Genomic DNA, 16,888 nt, shown 5'->3' on the forward strand with positions numbered 1-16,888 from the left:
AGACAGCATATTAAAAAGCAGACATATTACTTTGCCAACACAGGTCCATCTAGTCAAAGCTATGGTTTTACCAGTAGTCATGTATGGATGTGAGAGATGGACCATGAGAAAGCTGAGCGTGGAAGAATTGATGCTTTTGAACTGTGGTGTTGGAGAAGACTCTTGACAGTCCCTTGGACTGCAAGGAGATCCAACCAGTCCATCCTAAAGAAAATAGTAATGAATATTCATTGGAAGGACTGATGCTGAAGCTGAAACTCCAATACTTTGGCCACCTGATTCTGGACTCATTGGAAAAGACCCTGATGCTGGGAAAGATTGAAGGCAAGAAGAGAAGGGAATGACAGAGGATGAGATGGTTGGATGGCATCACCGACTGAATGGACATGAGTTTGAGAAAGCTCAGGGAGTTGGTGACAGACAGGGAAGCCTGGCATGCTGCAGTCCGTGGGGTGGCAAAGAGTCAGACAAGACTGAACAAGTGAACTGACTGAGCAAGTAGGAAGCAAGGCTTTATCTGAAAAATCATATAAAGAGTCAGATGAATGATGCAATTCTTACATTAATATATATTTAAATTAAAAAAAAATTGAGACAATAAGTTATTGCCAAAGTATAAGATGATACTGAGTATATTGTATACTATAAGCTGAATCTTTCTGGCCAAAATTTGTATTTTAAATCCTAATCCTTAATATGAAGGTAATAGGAGTGGAAGCTTTGGGAAGTTATTAGATCAGGAAGACAGAGTCCTCATGAAAAGAATTGTGTGTGTGTCAGTCGTTCAGTAGTGTCCCAACTCTTTGCGACCCCATGGACTGTAGCCTGACAGGCTCCTCTGTCCGTGGAATTCTCCAGGCAAGAATATTGGAGTGGGTTGCCATTTCCTTCTCCAAGGGATCTTCCTGATCCAGGGATCAAAGGCCGGTCTTCTCGTAGATGGCCAGGTCGATGCCCGCGTAAGGGATGATGCCCAGAATGTTGGGCAGGTAGCCATAGTGGAAGGCGCCGGGCCCTTCTGGCTCCAGGATCTGCTGCACACAGTCCAGCAGCCTCTTATAATGGCCCGTCCAGTGAAGGATCAGCCAAGTCTTCAGCATCTCCATGGGGGTAGATGATGGTTTGGGATGTGGCGCCAGCCAGAGAGCCAGCCACAAAGTGCTCCTGCACCTGAAGTGTCTCCTGTTGCCCCTGAATGGTCCGCTTGATCTGCTCATAGGCCATGAACGACTCAGGTGCAGTCTTGAGCACGTTAATCCTGTCACCATGCCACAGGGAACACACGCCCCGCTCTTGGATCGCTCTGGAGGCCCCCCAGGATGTTCAGCCATTTGGTCTTGGAGGCGTGGATCTTCATGAAGACCTTGAGTCAGTCTAGAGGGGCTGTCCCTCTCCTGAACATGGCACTCGCCACCGCCCCCACCACCAGCTGCTTCCACCACATGCCAGTCAGCTTCTCCAGCTCTGAAAACTCATTCAGGATGGTCAGGCACTTGCCAATACCCAGGACCGTGAAATGCTTCCAGAAATACAGCACGTCTTCCATGTTCTCCAGCGAATGCAACAAGACGTGGTCACGCCACTCCTGCCAGTCAGTGGTCATGGTACTATCATGCGTCTATGCTGTGCAGGATTTTCTCTGCCTGCTCCAGCTAGATGGAAATGCCCAGGGCTCAGAAACTCTGCTGGATCTCAGAGACGTCGATCTGACCATCCTGATCGCGGGCCAGACTGTGGAACAGAAGTAGAAGGCGCCGTTCCTGTTCCTGCAAGTAGAGGATAAACTCCTCCAGGTCAAGGTCACCATCTGGGTCATTGTCACCCTCAGGGGAGATGCCCTGTTGGGCTCTGCAGTCCGGGTCGCCCCCACCCAGCTAGCCGAGCACAGGGGCAACTCATGGATGTCCAAGCGACCATCCCTGTTACTGTCCAGCCCCTTGAAGAGGTGACGCCAGCCCTGACGCTGCTAGGCCTCGCCCGTCCCCAGCCCCACCTGCATGGCGCTCGCGCGCAGCGGGGAGGGGAGCCTGCAGCCGCAGCAGCCTCAGCGGTGGCTTGCCAGCTTCCCCCTCCCCTACCCGTCCCTGGGCCCCGCAGGCCTCAGCGCTGCCTGCCCAGGCTCTGGCTCTTATAGGAGGCAGTGACTCCTGCAAGTGCAGGAATGGGATTAATGAATGAGATCAGTTCAGTTCAGTTCAGTCGCTTAGTCATGTCCAACTCTTTGCGACCCCATGGACTGCAGTTTGCTAGGCCTCCCTGTCCATCAACAACTCCCGGAGTCCACCCAAGCCCATGTCCATTGAGTCGGTGATGCCATCCAACCATCTTATCCAATCAGTGACCTTATAATGGAGACCCAGACTTCCCAGGTTGCTCAGTGGTAAAGAATCCACCCGCCAAGTAGGAGACTCTGGTCGATTCCTGGGTCAGGAAGATCACCCAGAGAAGGAAATGGCAACCCACTCCAGTATTCTTGTTTGGGAAATCCCACGGAGAGAAGAGCCTAGTGGTCTCCAGTCCATGGGGTTGCAAGAGTCAAACATGACTTAGCAGTCTAAACAACCACCACCACAAGCCTCTCCTTCCTGGCTCACAGGGCCATTCTCACTATGTTTTTCCATAGTAGAAGGGTCAGTGGCGTCCTCTGGGTCTCTGTTGTTGTTTAGGCTGCTAAGTCATGTCTGACTCTTTTGTGTTCCTCATTCCATGGGATTCCCCAGGCAAGAATATTGTGGTGGAGTGGGTTGCCATTTTCTTCTCCAGGCATATCCCAGACCTAGGGATCGAATCCACCTCTCATGCATTGGCAGGCGGATTCTCTACCACTAAGGTTGCCATTTCCTTCTCCAATGCATGAAAGTGAAAGTGAAGTCGCTCAGTCGTGTCCGACTCTTCGAGACCCCATGGACTGCAGCCTACCAGGCTCCTCCGTCCATGGGATTTTCCAGGCAAGAGTACCGGAGTGGGGTGCCATTGCCTCCTCCGAAGGAGAGGCTTACTAGATATTGAATCTCCTGGCTCCTTCATCTTGGATTTCCCAGGCTCCAGAACTGTGAGCGAGATGTTTCTGTTGTTAATAAGCCATCTAGTCTATGGTATTGTTATAATATCCTGAATGGACTAAGGCATTACTATGTGAACAAAATAGATCTCTCTCTTTTCCCTATTAATTTAAAATAAAACAAAAAAACTTTTATATTCTTCTGTGGACTGAGCCTATGCATTCTTTTTTCTGGTGACATATGAAATATGAAGATAAAAAATATAGGATGCTTATCACATCTATTGTATTTATTTTATATACTGCAGTTTTTTTGTTTTGTTTTGAACAATTGTTCTCACTCCTTGGGTCTAATATTTCATGAGCGTAGCTTAGAACATGAAATTCTGCAGCATTTGTTCATTATGAACAAATGCCTACTTATGAATTCTTGTCTCAGAAGCTAATTTAATTGGTGAATTTCAACTACTATTGCTTATTTCACACTTCAGTAGGTAAAGATGCATTAATAATCGAAGTTTCAAACTGTAATTAACATTAGCTTTAGGCTCCTGACAATGAAATGATTACATTTTAATATATGGGTTGATAAAGTTAATCTAACATATGAATAAACAGCAAAAATAACTTACATTTACTCTTTCTCTGCAAATTGATACATGCATTTGCATGTTATAAGGCATGGAAAATAAGTTAATGTTGAAGAAAAAGTTACAGGCTGTCAATACAATTCTTGAATATAATCAATTCAATGTACAACAATGAATTTGAAATATTTCAACAAAAACCTTATTTTTCTTGAAAAAAATTAAAAGATACTTTTCACCTGGCTTGATTTTCTTTCACAGTTTTACAAGTTTATATCTTATTTATTCTGTTCTTAACTGAATTGATTACTTTATAAAGCTTCCTAAATGATGAATTTGTATGCTGACATCTTGTTCTTAATCATAGAATACCATATTGTCTGAATTCATTTGCCTGGTGTTATATTGTGGTGCTAGTGGTAAAGAACACACCTCCATTGTAGTAGATGCAAAGAGACTTAAGTTTGACCCTTGTGTCAGGAAGATCATTTGGAGGAGGGTACAGCAACCCACTCGAGTAATTTTGCCTGGACAATCCCTTGGACAGAGGAGCCTGGCAGCTCTAGTACATAGGCTCTCAAAGAGTCAGACACGACTAAAGAGATTTAGCATGCAAACACGTTACCTTTATGTTGAAAAAATATATATTCATGATATAGTATCAATCGAATGAGGAAAACACTTTTCTTGAATAATACTTTGTGGAACTTTCCATAATATTTAAAAAATGAATAGTGTTTAGAATGGTATAAAATATAAATAATTGAGGTTGCTAAGTGTGGTACTTTAACATGTCCTAACACTTCACAGCTTCAGGTGCACAAGAACAGAAAAACAGCCTAACTTCTTTTCCAGATAGGATTCATTGCTCAGAATCCTAGAATACATCAGTTCTTTTGACATATTCAAATATGTGCACCTTATAGTTTTTAAAGACTAGGCTGGCCTTTGAAACAAACTCAAAGAAATAGACTGAATTAGCTAAACAAATGGGTTAAATTCCTACGCTGATCTCAGATGTCAGATTACAAAGCTAAGAAAAGAGGCTTTTTTATTTCCCATACCAAGTTGTACTCATTATGAAAACAAATTCAGAGTTACCTACAGATTTTGAAATCTATATTCTTTGCCCTCTGGTCATGGCTAGAATTCTATAGCAAATTGAGACTTAAAGAAGAAACTCATCAGACACCTAATAGTCATCAGGAACTTGCTGGAGACTTTAGCAAAGGTAGTTTTGTGTCCACGCTCAGTCATGTCCGACTCTTTGTGACTCGATGGACTGTATCCTGCAAGGCTCCTCTGTCATGGAACTTTTTTTAAATTATTTATTAATTAATAATAATTAATATTATTAATCCTAATAATAAACTTGTAAAATAATATCTTATATTTCAAATAAAAGCACCAAATTTCTGAAAAGTCAAGTGATTTGCCTCCATGACAGAAAAGGAATCTGAAGGCATTTTCCAATTTTAAGTCATGTTGTTTGTATGCTTAAAGACATTATACGTGGTATATAAAGATATAGACAGTGCTATATGCCCAGTACTTTTCTAAATGCATTATATGGATCTTTCAAACGAGAACTCCAAAGTCCAGAGAAATTAAACAACTTATGCACTTCTGCAACTGGTAAAGAGATAGAGATCTTAAGTATTTGATTCCAGGTTTGTAGTGTTCCTGACTACACATTCCTACCTTCTACCATTTGGAACAGGTACATGTATCATTTTTATTTCAATATATGATTATTATTGGGGGTTTTCCTGGTGGCTCAGAAGGTAAAGAAACTGCCTGCAATGCAAGAGAATGGGGTTCAATCTCTGGATTGGGAAGATCCCCTGAAGAAGGAAATAGCTACCCACTCCAGTGTTCTTGACTGGAGAATTCCATGGTCAGAGAAGCCTGGCGGGCCACAGTCCATGGGGTCACAAAGAATCAGACACAACTGAGCGACTAACACTCACACACATGATTATTATTATACCTAATGTCATGAGTGAGAGAGTAATAAGAGTTACTCTTCTTCATCCCCAAATGATAGTGAATGTGCACTAAAGCTAAGATGGTTTCCTTCTTTTATTATTTTTTGCATTATTCTAGTTATGTTGACTGCATAATATCAATGTCCCAGTATTATACTCTTTCAGATTTATTTGTTAAGTGTCAGATTGATCTCTTTTGTTAACTTTTAAGATAATCTCACCAGATGGCATTAAGAATATATTAATTAAATTAGGAGTTATAATAAAGATATACAATATTTTTTATCCCCAGGAAGGCTTAACATTTCATTCCCTTTCTTGTATTTGTGTTCAATAATCCCAAATGTCATGAATAATTACATGCAGTTATTTAAAAAAATACTCTGTTGAGATAGAAAATCTACCAGATGCTATTATAATCACTGTTTCTTGCAGTTTAAATTTTAGGCAATTGTTTGGAGACAAGTTAAAACAAAATGGACATTTGTTTTATTGAAACCACTTGTTATGTGCTATATTTGTGTTCAGATATCTAGCATTATGTGCCAACTGTTTTTCTTCAATCTTCATACATGGTAACTAGCAATAATTTTAAACAAAATCAATCTTGGTTGTTAGTCTTAATGACTAACCAGAAACATATGAAATATCTGATGAGACTGTGGCTTGAAAATGCCATGGTCCTGTCATATAAAGATATTCTTTAACAGATGGAATAATATAATAATTTCACAAACAAAACAACCAGAATAACTCATCATGTGACATCCCTACTTTAATCTCTCTTACTTGCATTTTGAGATTGCCATAATGACTGAGTTGCCAAGTACTAATACTCCAATCTCGCTCCAGAGATTCTTATACTCCATAAGGATAGCAGTTGGCCGAAGAGCAGAAGCATCAGGCCAGGGAGCAGCTCATCACAGAGTGTGTGGCCAAGATGCCACAGATGATTGAGGATCATCAGGCTCACCTGCAGATGGTGTTAAAAAATAAAACCTCACAGGCCTCACTTCCAGAGAATCTGAATTAGTAGGAACCATAATTTTCAACAAGCATCCCCTTTTACTGCTCCCAGTGCCTTTTCTAATGCAGGTAATGCACAACTCCTGCTCTGAGAAATAATACATAGGATCATGAGGCAAGCAATGCATCAGAATTACACAGGGAATGATTTGAGCATTTGCATGTCCAAGTATATAAATACCTTCATAGAATTCCACAGCAGATTTCTGCACATTATCTCTGAATGAGAAGCACTGATCCACACGATTGAAGTTACTCGTAACTATTATCAGAGACACAAACCCTTCATCCATTGCTTCTCCATCCTCCTCCTCTCTTTCCACTCTTTTTTTTTTTTTAAGGATTATCTTGTTTAATAGTGCCTCCATGTTGCTGTTTTTGTTTTTTTTTTTCTTCAGGAGGCTCTGAAGAACACAAAAACATCCTCATGTTTATATAAACAGTGATTGATGACAGGATTTCGAATGCCACTTTTTTTTTTTTGGCACAATACTTGTAGAAGACAAGTGGTCTTTGTCATTAATTCAGAGACTATTCAGCACAGTATTACTATTCTTGATAGTTGATACATAGAATTAATTTTTCAGGCAGCAAAGATTATAACAAAATTATAAATCCAATCTCTAACTCCGACCTTCTCCACCACAATATGAATGGAAAAGGGCACCTGTTCTCATTATGATCTTTAGACTGTCATCGTCAGGGCTAATTCTAATGTTACACTATGGATGATGAGTAGTTGAAATCCAATTTGAATGCATAATACCACATTTAATTTACAGTACCACCTGTCAATAAGAAATAGACTGAGGCATATCTTGTGAGATATCCATAGGGAATATTCAATTATAATTAACCTTCCTATTTTTGTTAAATCTTTGTCCTGAAATGGATTGTTTGTGCCATTTCTTATTCTTATAACAATCTGTCACTAGAAAGAATTTGAATTTTAATCTAATATTCTCTGAGAAATACAATAGGGGATGTTTCTTTTAATCTCCTCAGTACCACTATCACTTGTCTATTTAATTTCTTTTCCATAGGTTAATTATGACTAAGGTTGTGATCTTTGTGCAGATGTAGATTTCTTTGGCAGAGTGTGGAAAATTATTTTCTGCAAACCATATTGAGTACAATATATGGCAAATGGGACATTTCATTTTTCTACTTTAATATTAATAAGAAGAAAAAAATAATTTTAGTTCAAATGATGCAATTGAGAGCATATGAATGCATGCTTTCCTGTGGATAACTTTATAAAACTAGTTTTAAGCAATAATTAACTGCTACATATAACCTCAAAACCATTAAAAAATACATACATATATATATATGTAAAACCTCTAAATAATATAAAATTAAGAAAATAGGTTTTACATAAAATTAGGCACTAGATTTAGGAGTGTATCTTTTATTGAGTCAGCTTATTGACAAATGGCATCACGGACTTGGTGGACATGAGTTTGAGCAATCTCCAGGAGTTGGTGATGGAAAGGGAAGCATGGCATGCTGCAGTCCATGGGGTCACAAAGAGTTGGACACAACTGAGCAACTGAGAGAGATTGACAATTGAAATTTTTCCTTATTTTTTTCTTTCTATTTTTCATCATAATTGGCAAACTTAAAGAGACTATAGCACTCTCTTAGCCTGAATGTTTTAGAGATACCCACAAGTCTATCTTGGCTTTTTACTCATGAGGGAACAAGAGTTAAAAGAGCGGAAGCCTTGCTTACATCTCAAGAGGCCTTCTCTTCATAAGCACAATGTAGGAGGTGGGTGTCAACCAACTCTTTGGCAGGCAGTAGGTTGGATTTTTCAAGCAGTCAGGTTTTACAGACACAAACATATCTATATCCTTTCTCTGGAACTGTATGCACTTGAGCAAGCTAAGAGGTATTTCTGAGGCTTAGTTGTGCTGGTTTCTTAAAAGTAAAATAGGGCTAATAATACTGAGTTTGAGCAAACTCTGGGAGATGGTAAAGGACTAGGACGCCCGGCATCCTGCAGTCCATGGGGTCACAAAGAGTGAGACATGACTGAGTGACTGAATAACAACAATAATAATACTAAGCACAGAGAACAGTGTAAGGTTTAAATGTGATTATGGATCTGGTACCAAGGAAGCACTTAAAACAGACAGCTAATATTTTGCTTCTGTCTTACAAATATTTTAATTCTAAATTTGTAAAATGATTGGAGTAGATCTTTTAAGTGATTTCTTTGGAAGGAATGATGCTAAAGCTGAAACTCCAGTACTTTGGCCACCTCATGCGAAGAGTTGACTCATTGGAAAAGACTGATGCTGGGAGGGATTGGGGGCAGGAGGAGAAGGGGATGACAGAGGATGAGATGGCTGAATGGCATCACTGACTCGATGGACATGAGTCTGAGTGAACTCCAGGAGTTGGTGATGAACAGGGAGGCCTGGCGTGCTGTGATTCATGGGGTCGCAAAGAGTCGGACGCGACTGAACAACTGAACTGAACTGAACTGAAGGGAAGTAAACAGAACTAAACAGTGGATCACAAAAAACTGTAGAAAATTCTTAGAGATGGGAATACAAGACCACCTGACCTGCCTCCTGAGAAATTTGTATGTAGGTCAGAAAGCAACAGTTAGAACTGGACAAGGAGCAACAGACTGGTTCCAAATTGGGAAAGGAATATACCGAGGCTATATATTGTCACCCTGCTTATTTAACTTAAATGCAGAGTACAGCATGAGAAACGCTGGGCTGCTTGAAGCACAAGATGGAATCAAGATTACAGGGAGAAATATCAGTAACCTCAGATATGCAGATGACACCATGCTTATGGTAGAAAGCGAAGGAGAACTAAAGAGCCTCTTGATGAAAGTGACAGAGGAGAGTGAAAAAGTTTGCTTAAAACTCAGCATTCAGAAAACTGAGATCATAGCATCTTCTCCCATCACCTCATGGCAAATAGATGAGGAAACAATGGAAATAGTGACAGACTTTATTTGGGTGGGGGGGGCAGCTCCAAAATCACTGCAGATGTTGACTGCAGCCATGAAATTAAAAGATGCTTGCTCCTTAGAAGAAAAGTTATGACCAACCTAGACAGCATATTAAAAAGCAGAGGCGTTATTTTGCCAACAAAGTTTCATCTAATCAAAGCTATGGTTTTTCCAGTAGTCATGTATGGATGTGAGAGTTGGACTATAAAGAAAGCTGCTGCTGCTGCTGATACCAAATTGCTTCAGATGTGTCTGACTCTGCACGACCCTATGGACAACAGCCCACCAGGCTCCTCTGTCCACAGGATATTCCGTAAGAATACTGGAGTGGGTTGCCATTTCCTTTTTCAAAAGAAAGCTGAGTGCCAAAGAATTGATGCTTTTGAACTGTGGTGTTGGAGGAGACTCTTGAGAGTCCCTTGGACTACAAGGAGATCCAACCAGTCCATCCTAAAGTAAATCAGTCCTGAATATTCACTGGAAGGACTGATGCTGAAGCTGAAGCTCCAATACTTTGGCCACCTGATGCAAAGAAGTGACTCATTGGTAAAGTCCCTGATGCTGGGCAAGATAGAAGGCAGGAAGAGAAGAGGATGACAGAGGATGAGATGGTTGGATGGCATCACCAACTCAATAAACTTGAGTTTGAGTAAGCTCCAGGAGTTGGTGATGGACAGGGAGGCCTGGTATGCTGCAGTCCATGGGGTTGCAAAGAGTTGGACGCGACTGAGCGACTGAACTGACTGACTGAAGGGAAATAGGAAGATAAAGAGAAGCTGAAATTTTTTCCTCTTCTGATTTTTAATGAGACATAAATATTCTTTTTTAATTTTTTAAAATTCTCATTAAATCCATAAAATTAAAGAGAGAAAGTCTAGGTTAAACCAGAGTAAGAGAAAATAATTCAGATACTGGATCAACCTAAATCTATTCAGGAAGTTTAATACTGACCACCAAAAAAAGTTGGTTCTATTTATTTATTTAAAATGAAACAAGTTATTTAAAAAATAATCACCAAAACAGCATCTAGAACAGTAAACTACCAACCAAGTTTAGCTTGAGGTGATTAATTTTAAATATACTTTTGATAAAGTGAGTCTTTAAAATGCAAATTTAATTCTGTTTAGGGAAAAATATCGGAGAAGGCCATGGCACCCCACTCCAGTACTCTTGCCTGGAAAATCCCATGGATGGAGGAGCCTGGTAGGCTGCAGTCCATGGGGTCGCGAAGAGTCGGACACGACTGAGCGACTTCACTTTCACTTTTTCACTTTCATGCATTGGAGAAGGAAATGGCAACCCACTCCAGTGTTCTTGCCTGGAGAATCCCAGGGGCAAGAGAGCCTGGTGGGCTGACGTCTATGAGGACACACAGAGTCGGACACAACTGAAGTGACTTAGCAGCAGTAGGGAAAAATATGCCTAATTATGAACAATGACATAACTGATGATATCTGTTTTCTCCTCAAAAGGAAACAGAGTATCATCATGCTTTTATAGTCATTTGCTTTGAATGTGGGCTTATTCAAAGAATTTGAACGATGCAATACTTTTATAGAAAGGCACACATACATATATACATGACATATGATACTCAAATGATAAAGTCTGTCAGGTTAAAGTGGAAGTTTTATAACCCTTAAAAGAGACAGAGTAGCAGAGTATGTGGTTTCAGTGTGTTCTGGGCATCAGCTACCTTGGGTTTGCCTGCTGGCTCTGCTTCTTACAGAGGTTATTCCCTGTGCCTTAGTTTTATGTCCTATACAATGTAAAAAAAAAATACTTCTTTATGCATAGGTTTGTTATGAGTTATTTGTAAAACATTTAAAGCAGCAACTGGTACATTCAATCCCTGGGTTGGGAAGATCCCCTGGAAAAAGGAAAGGTTACCCACTTGAGTATTCTGGCCTGGAGAATTCCATGGACTGTGTGATCCATGGGGTCGCAAACAGTTGGACACAAGTGAGCAGCTTCCACTTTCACTTTCAACTATTACATAAATAAATATACTTACCTTTATAGTATATTTTCCTTCAACTGAAACAAAATAATCTTTCCTCCCATGATATACACCTGTCTCTTGATACTCAAAGTAGAAAAATCATCATTTGACCTATTATTTCAAGAAATAGCAAATTATCATTTAGAACTCTATATGTAATTTCTCTTTTAATCTTCATGAAAATTCTATAAGGTGTGTACTCTTATCCTCATTTTACAGATAAAGAATGAGTGACTGATGGTAAGATGTTTTGTTTCAAATATTGCCTTGTAATCATGGTTAAACATGGTATCATCTTTTGCCCTATAGTCATGTTATTATAAGTACAGGTAAATTTCTACCCCTAGTCCAGCATAATTTTGAGGATAATGTTCGTGAAAGGGAGCTTCAATTCCATAGAAATTAATTTACCTGATATATCTCCTATAATGGCAGGTATAACTTCATCCCACTACAACAGCTGTGGTGGCCACACAGGATCTTTTTCAGTGTTCTTATTCCCCTGGTAGCTCAAACTATAGTTTCCACATTATATTCATATAAGAGGTGTGAAATATAAGACAGTTTAGATGTTAGATGTGTATATTAAATCAATAAAAGTCACACATATCAGCGTTCTGCCAATAACAGTCAAAGAAGATAAAAATGAAAGATGCCTTCTGTTTACTGGGATCTTTTTCAATTACTTGTTAGAACTTGAATTTGATTTTTTTTTTTTTTAATCTTGGGAAGAGGTTTGAAGTTTTCCTTTTGCATCATTGTACAGTGAATTTTCATCACATACTTTAACCTTCCTTCTTCAATCAGAGTGCTTCTTTAAGGAAATATGGGATTTTGCATTTCGAGAAGTTTGTTTATTTATCAGTATTAGCTGTAGATAACCAGTGACAGAGACAAACTTCACATGGAAGGAAGCAGACCCTTCTGTTCCCAAGGTGATTCATATTTAGTGAAGGTTACCCATTTCTATCTATATTCACTTTTCTTAAATCTGCCACCCAGCAAAAGAAGACAACCTGTTATTTCCTTTTCACTTCTTTTTTTGAAAATGATTAGTAGGAACATTTCAATTTCTTAATCAGAAACAAAAATAAGTATAAAATACTGACAAAATATGTTTGCTGACAAAGTAAGTTATCAATACAGGAAAATTAAATACATATTCTATATATAGAATACAGATTTTAGAACAATTAATCCATTATTCTAAAACTGAGTTGAAATGTATTTTAATACTTACTACATAGCATGCGATATGCATTTAAAGAATTAATGATTGAGAATAATGAAGGCTATAATAACAAATGGAAATTAAGCTTCATAAGAGTTGAGTGTTGTAAGTACTATTGACTTCATTTTCAGGCATTTAATCTTTTATGATAATATTGGATGAATGCAATATTTATGAAGGATAAAATTTGGAAACAGAAACTGTATATCTATTTAAACAAGTTTACACATTTTATATGAAAATCTCGCCTTTTTGAGATTTATAGAATTTATCTGTAATCTGGTCCTAAATACTTCTGTCTTTATGTTACTTTTCATACAGTTCATCTTTGCCTGTGAACACAGATAAAACTTTAACTTTTAAATATTCAGTAATTTTATTTTTTTAAACAAATGTATCTATATCAGATAAGTTTCTAAATGAATCTCTTTAAATATCTTAATTATTTAAAAAATTGATTTTGTGATCTTTTCCTACAATTCAATGGAACTTCCAAATTAATATTTGATATAGAATATACCACATAATTTATAAAGTTCTAAAACTAGGAAATCAAAAGGAATGATACTGGACCATCGTATGTTAATTGTAAGAAGAAATTACTTCCAGTACTATGCTGCTGCTGCTGCTAAGTTGCTTCAGTCGTGTCTGACTCTGTGTGACCCCAGAGACGGCAGCCCACCAGGCTCCCCCATCCCTGGGATTCTCCAGGTAAGAACACTGGAGTGGGTTGCCATTTCATTCTCCAGTGCATGAAAGTGAAAAGTGAAAGTGAAGTCACTCAGTCATGTCCGACTCTTCCTGACCCCATGGACTGCAGCCTACCAGGCTCCTCCGTCCATGGGATATTCCAGCCAAGAGTACTGGAGTGGGGTGCCATTGCCTTCTCCGTCCAGTACTATAGAATTCAATATTTTCAAATATTTTCAATATTTGCTTCAGGGTAAAAGTTGATCACAGACAGAACCATACAATTGACAGGAAGCTTTCCCATAAATTGAATCAATTCATCAGATCACTATCATGATAAACAATAGGACAATTCTATTAGAGGGGTATACGTAGACTCATATTATTTTAAACCTAATATGACATTTTGTATACAAAATAGAATGTTAATTCTTAGACCCCAACTTATCAAACCTGTCTCCCAACCTTTTCATTTTAGAAAATGATATCAGTACTTGCCTTTTTGCTTTGGGCAAAAATAAAGATTATCTTTGATTTCTCTCACCCTCACACTGTCGTTATGCTCTACAGATTCTACTTTAAAATATATGCTAAGTATTACTACTTCTCACCACATCCACAGTGATGCTAGTTGAGCCCACCATCATCTCTTGCAAGGCAGAATCACAATAACACCCAAACTCAACTTCCTATTTTCAATCTCAACTCAAACATCTTTTTATCCCCATGGAACAGCTAGAATGATCCTTACAATAATGAAAACAAATTATATTCCTTCCCTACTCAAAACCTACTCTTGTAGATCTCTATTGTAGTTAAAAGATAGATTCCTTATCATGGCCTACATTATATAACTTCTCCTAGATCTCTGGATACATTTTACCTTGCTTTTCACACTATGTCCATATTTTAAGCTATTTATTTCTATCTCAGGGCTTCTGTACTTAAGAGTTCCAGCCTACCTGGAATGTTCTTCCCCATCATCTTTTCATAACTTACTTCTTCAATACATTCAAGTCTCTGTTCAAAAGTCATCTCTAGAAAAGCACTTTCTTTACCTATCATTTCCAAAGGTATGCTGGTAAATTGACTCTCGGAGAAGGGGTGGGAGTTCCGATTACAGCCATTGCCAATTTCCTTGATTTCAAGCTACAGATGACTTAAAAACCTACTTGCAAAAATCCTGAATGTTTCACAATAAACTTTCTTGAAGCAGTATAAGCTACATCTGAAATATCAACTCCTTTACCATACTCATCTAATTCTCTATCCTCTACCTTATTTTATCTTTTTGTACTGCCTAAAATTATGAGTTTGATTGCCTATTTGCTGTTTCTCCTTAAGAATATAAGTACCACTAGAGCAGGGAATCTGTCTGTCTTATTCACTAGAATACCGTTAACATTCAGAATAATCCCTGGAACATGGCAGACAGCCTATAGTCATTTGATGAAAAAATTAATAAATAAATGGGTCAAGCCTATCTGCTATCCTCAGTGCCCCTCAAGAAAGCTGGAGTCTAGAGCTCATACCTTTGAATTCTTCCCAGCAATGTTGACTTTTTGTCCTCTCCGAATGAGAGGTAATGTAGGAAAAAGATAAACTATGTTTTAAGAGGGCCAAAGAGGAAAGGACATTCTAAATTCTTTACCTAGAGCTAAAGTAAGTTTATGTGAAAGCTCCTTGTTATCCAGATAAAATCACCCTAACTTAAAAACATATATTTACATGTGGTTAATGGCTAAAATATCCTGATGTTCAGATTTGTGTGATATAATCTAGTTTTCCTTACTTAAAATCTACCAAGAGTTCACACTTGCTCACTAAAAATCTGATGATGATTAGCTTATTATGTCTATTACCATCATTTTCATAGTAGTTATATAGAAAGAGAATCTCAACAAAGGACATTTTGAAATCATGTTCTGTAAGCCAACACCAGTTTGACAATAATTGTATTGTCTTTGAATACCTTCTCCAGTAATAAATGGATTTTCCATTATTGCAAACAGCTCACATAATGAAAGTGAAAGTGAAGTTGATCAGTCGTGTCCAACTCTTTGTGACCCCATGGACTGTAGCCTACCAGGCTCCTCCGTCCATGGGATTTTCCAGGCAAGAGTACTCCTGCTGCTGCTAAGTTGCTTCAGTCATGTCCAACTCTGCCTGACCCCATAGACAGCAGCCCATCAGGCTCCCCCGTCCCTGGAATTCCATGGACTGCAGCCTACCAGGCTCCTCCGTCCATGGGATTTTCCAGGCAAGAGTACTGGAGTGGGGTGTGGGGTGCCATTGCCTTCTCCCAAGAGTACTGGAGTGGGTTGCTAGTTCCTTCACCAGGGGATCTTCCCAACCTGGGCATCGAACCCAGGTCTCCCACATTGGAGGCAGATGCTTTACCGTCTGAGCCACCAGGGAAATCCACTTAATAGCAACAGGGTAACAATGGTGGTTCTAAAGAGAAAGTTAAATAATCAGTGACTCAGTGTCCCCATTTAAGACGTAAAACAATTAAGTTTCCCTGCCTCCCTCCTGAGGCCAGAAAATGATCTATTTGCTATATTTGGAATTACTTATAGGTAAAGACTCTGATGCTGGGAGGGATTGGGAGCAGGAGGAAAAGGGGACGACAGAGGATGAGATGGCTGGATGGCATCACTGACTCGATGGGCGTGAGTTTGAGTGAACTCCGGGAGATAGTGATGGACAGGGAGGCCTGGCATGCTGAGATTCATGGGGTCGCAAAGAGGACATGACTGAGCGACTGAACTGAACTGAACTGAATGAAAAAAAAAAATTTTTTTTAACCCTCTTAGTATCTGAGATGGAGAACGTGATGGCACCCCACTCCAGTACTCTTGCCTGGAAAATCCCATGGACAGAGGAGCCTGGTAGGCTGCAGTCCATGGGGTCGCAGAGTCGGACACGACTGAAGTGACTTAGCAGCAGCAGCAGCAGTATCTGAGAAACACGATGGTTTCATTAAGCACCTCCTGTTCGAAAGAGCATTTTTGGCAATATACTCTACCTTCATGAATTTCCAACTTTGAAACCTGGAGGATTATGTTCTGAAACATGCTCTTTAGTGACATAAAAACAGTCAGTTATATGTGCTTATCCTGCCTCAAGATGATGACCTTTCCAGAGGTATTTGAAACATGGCTAGTTCTTTACAAAGGCTAGGCATTTTGAAATTGGCAAGGACACTAAAGTGTTTTGTTTTTTCCCCCCATCACTGCCCATGAACAATAAAGTTGGCACATTTTATTCTCAAGAAAATGATACAACAATGTTTCCTTAGTCCCAATTTTGCTATTGCCTTAATAACATTGCTAAAATCATTTCCTAGTTGTTTTAGAAATATAGAAGAGTAAATCCTCTTCTCA

General features: G+C 39.1%; 1 pseudogene; it reads right to left on the reverse strand.

The window, feature by feature from the left end:
- Positions 1-917: 917 nt before the first annotated feature.
- Positions 918-1,999, reverse strand: LOC102282500 (mitochondrial adenyl nucleotide antiporter SLC25A23 pseudogene; annotated as a pseudogene).
- Between the last annotated feature and the right edge of the window lie 14,889 nt (positions 2,000-16,888).

This window comes from Bos mutus, chromosome 7, assembly GCF_027580195.1.
Source record: "Bos mutus isolate GX-2022 chromosome 7, NWIPB_WYAK_1.1, whole genome shotgun sequence".
Classification (NCBI taxonomy): Eukaryota; Metazoa; Chordata; class Mammalia; order Artiodactyla; family Bovidae; genus Bos; species Bos mutus.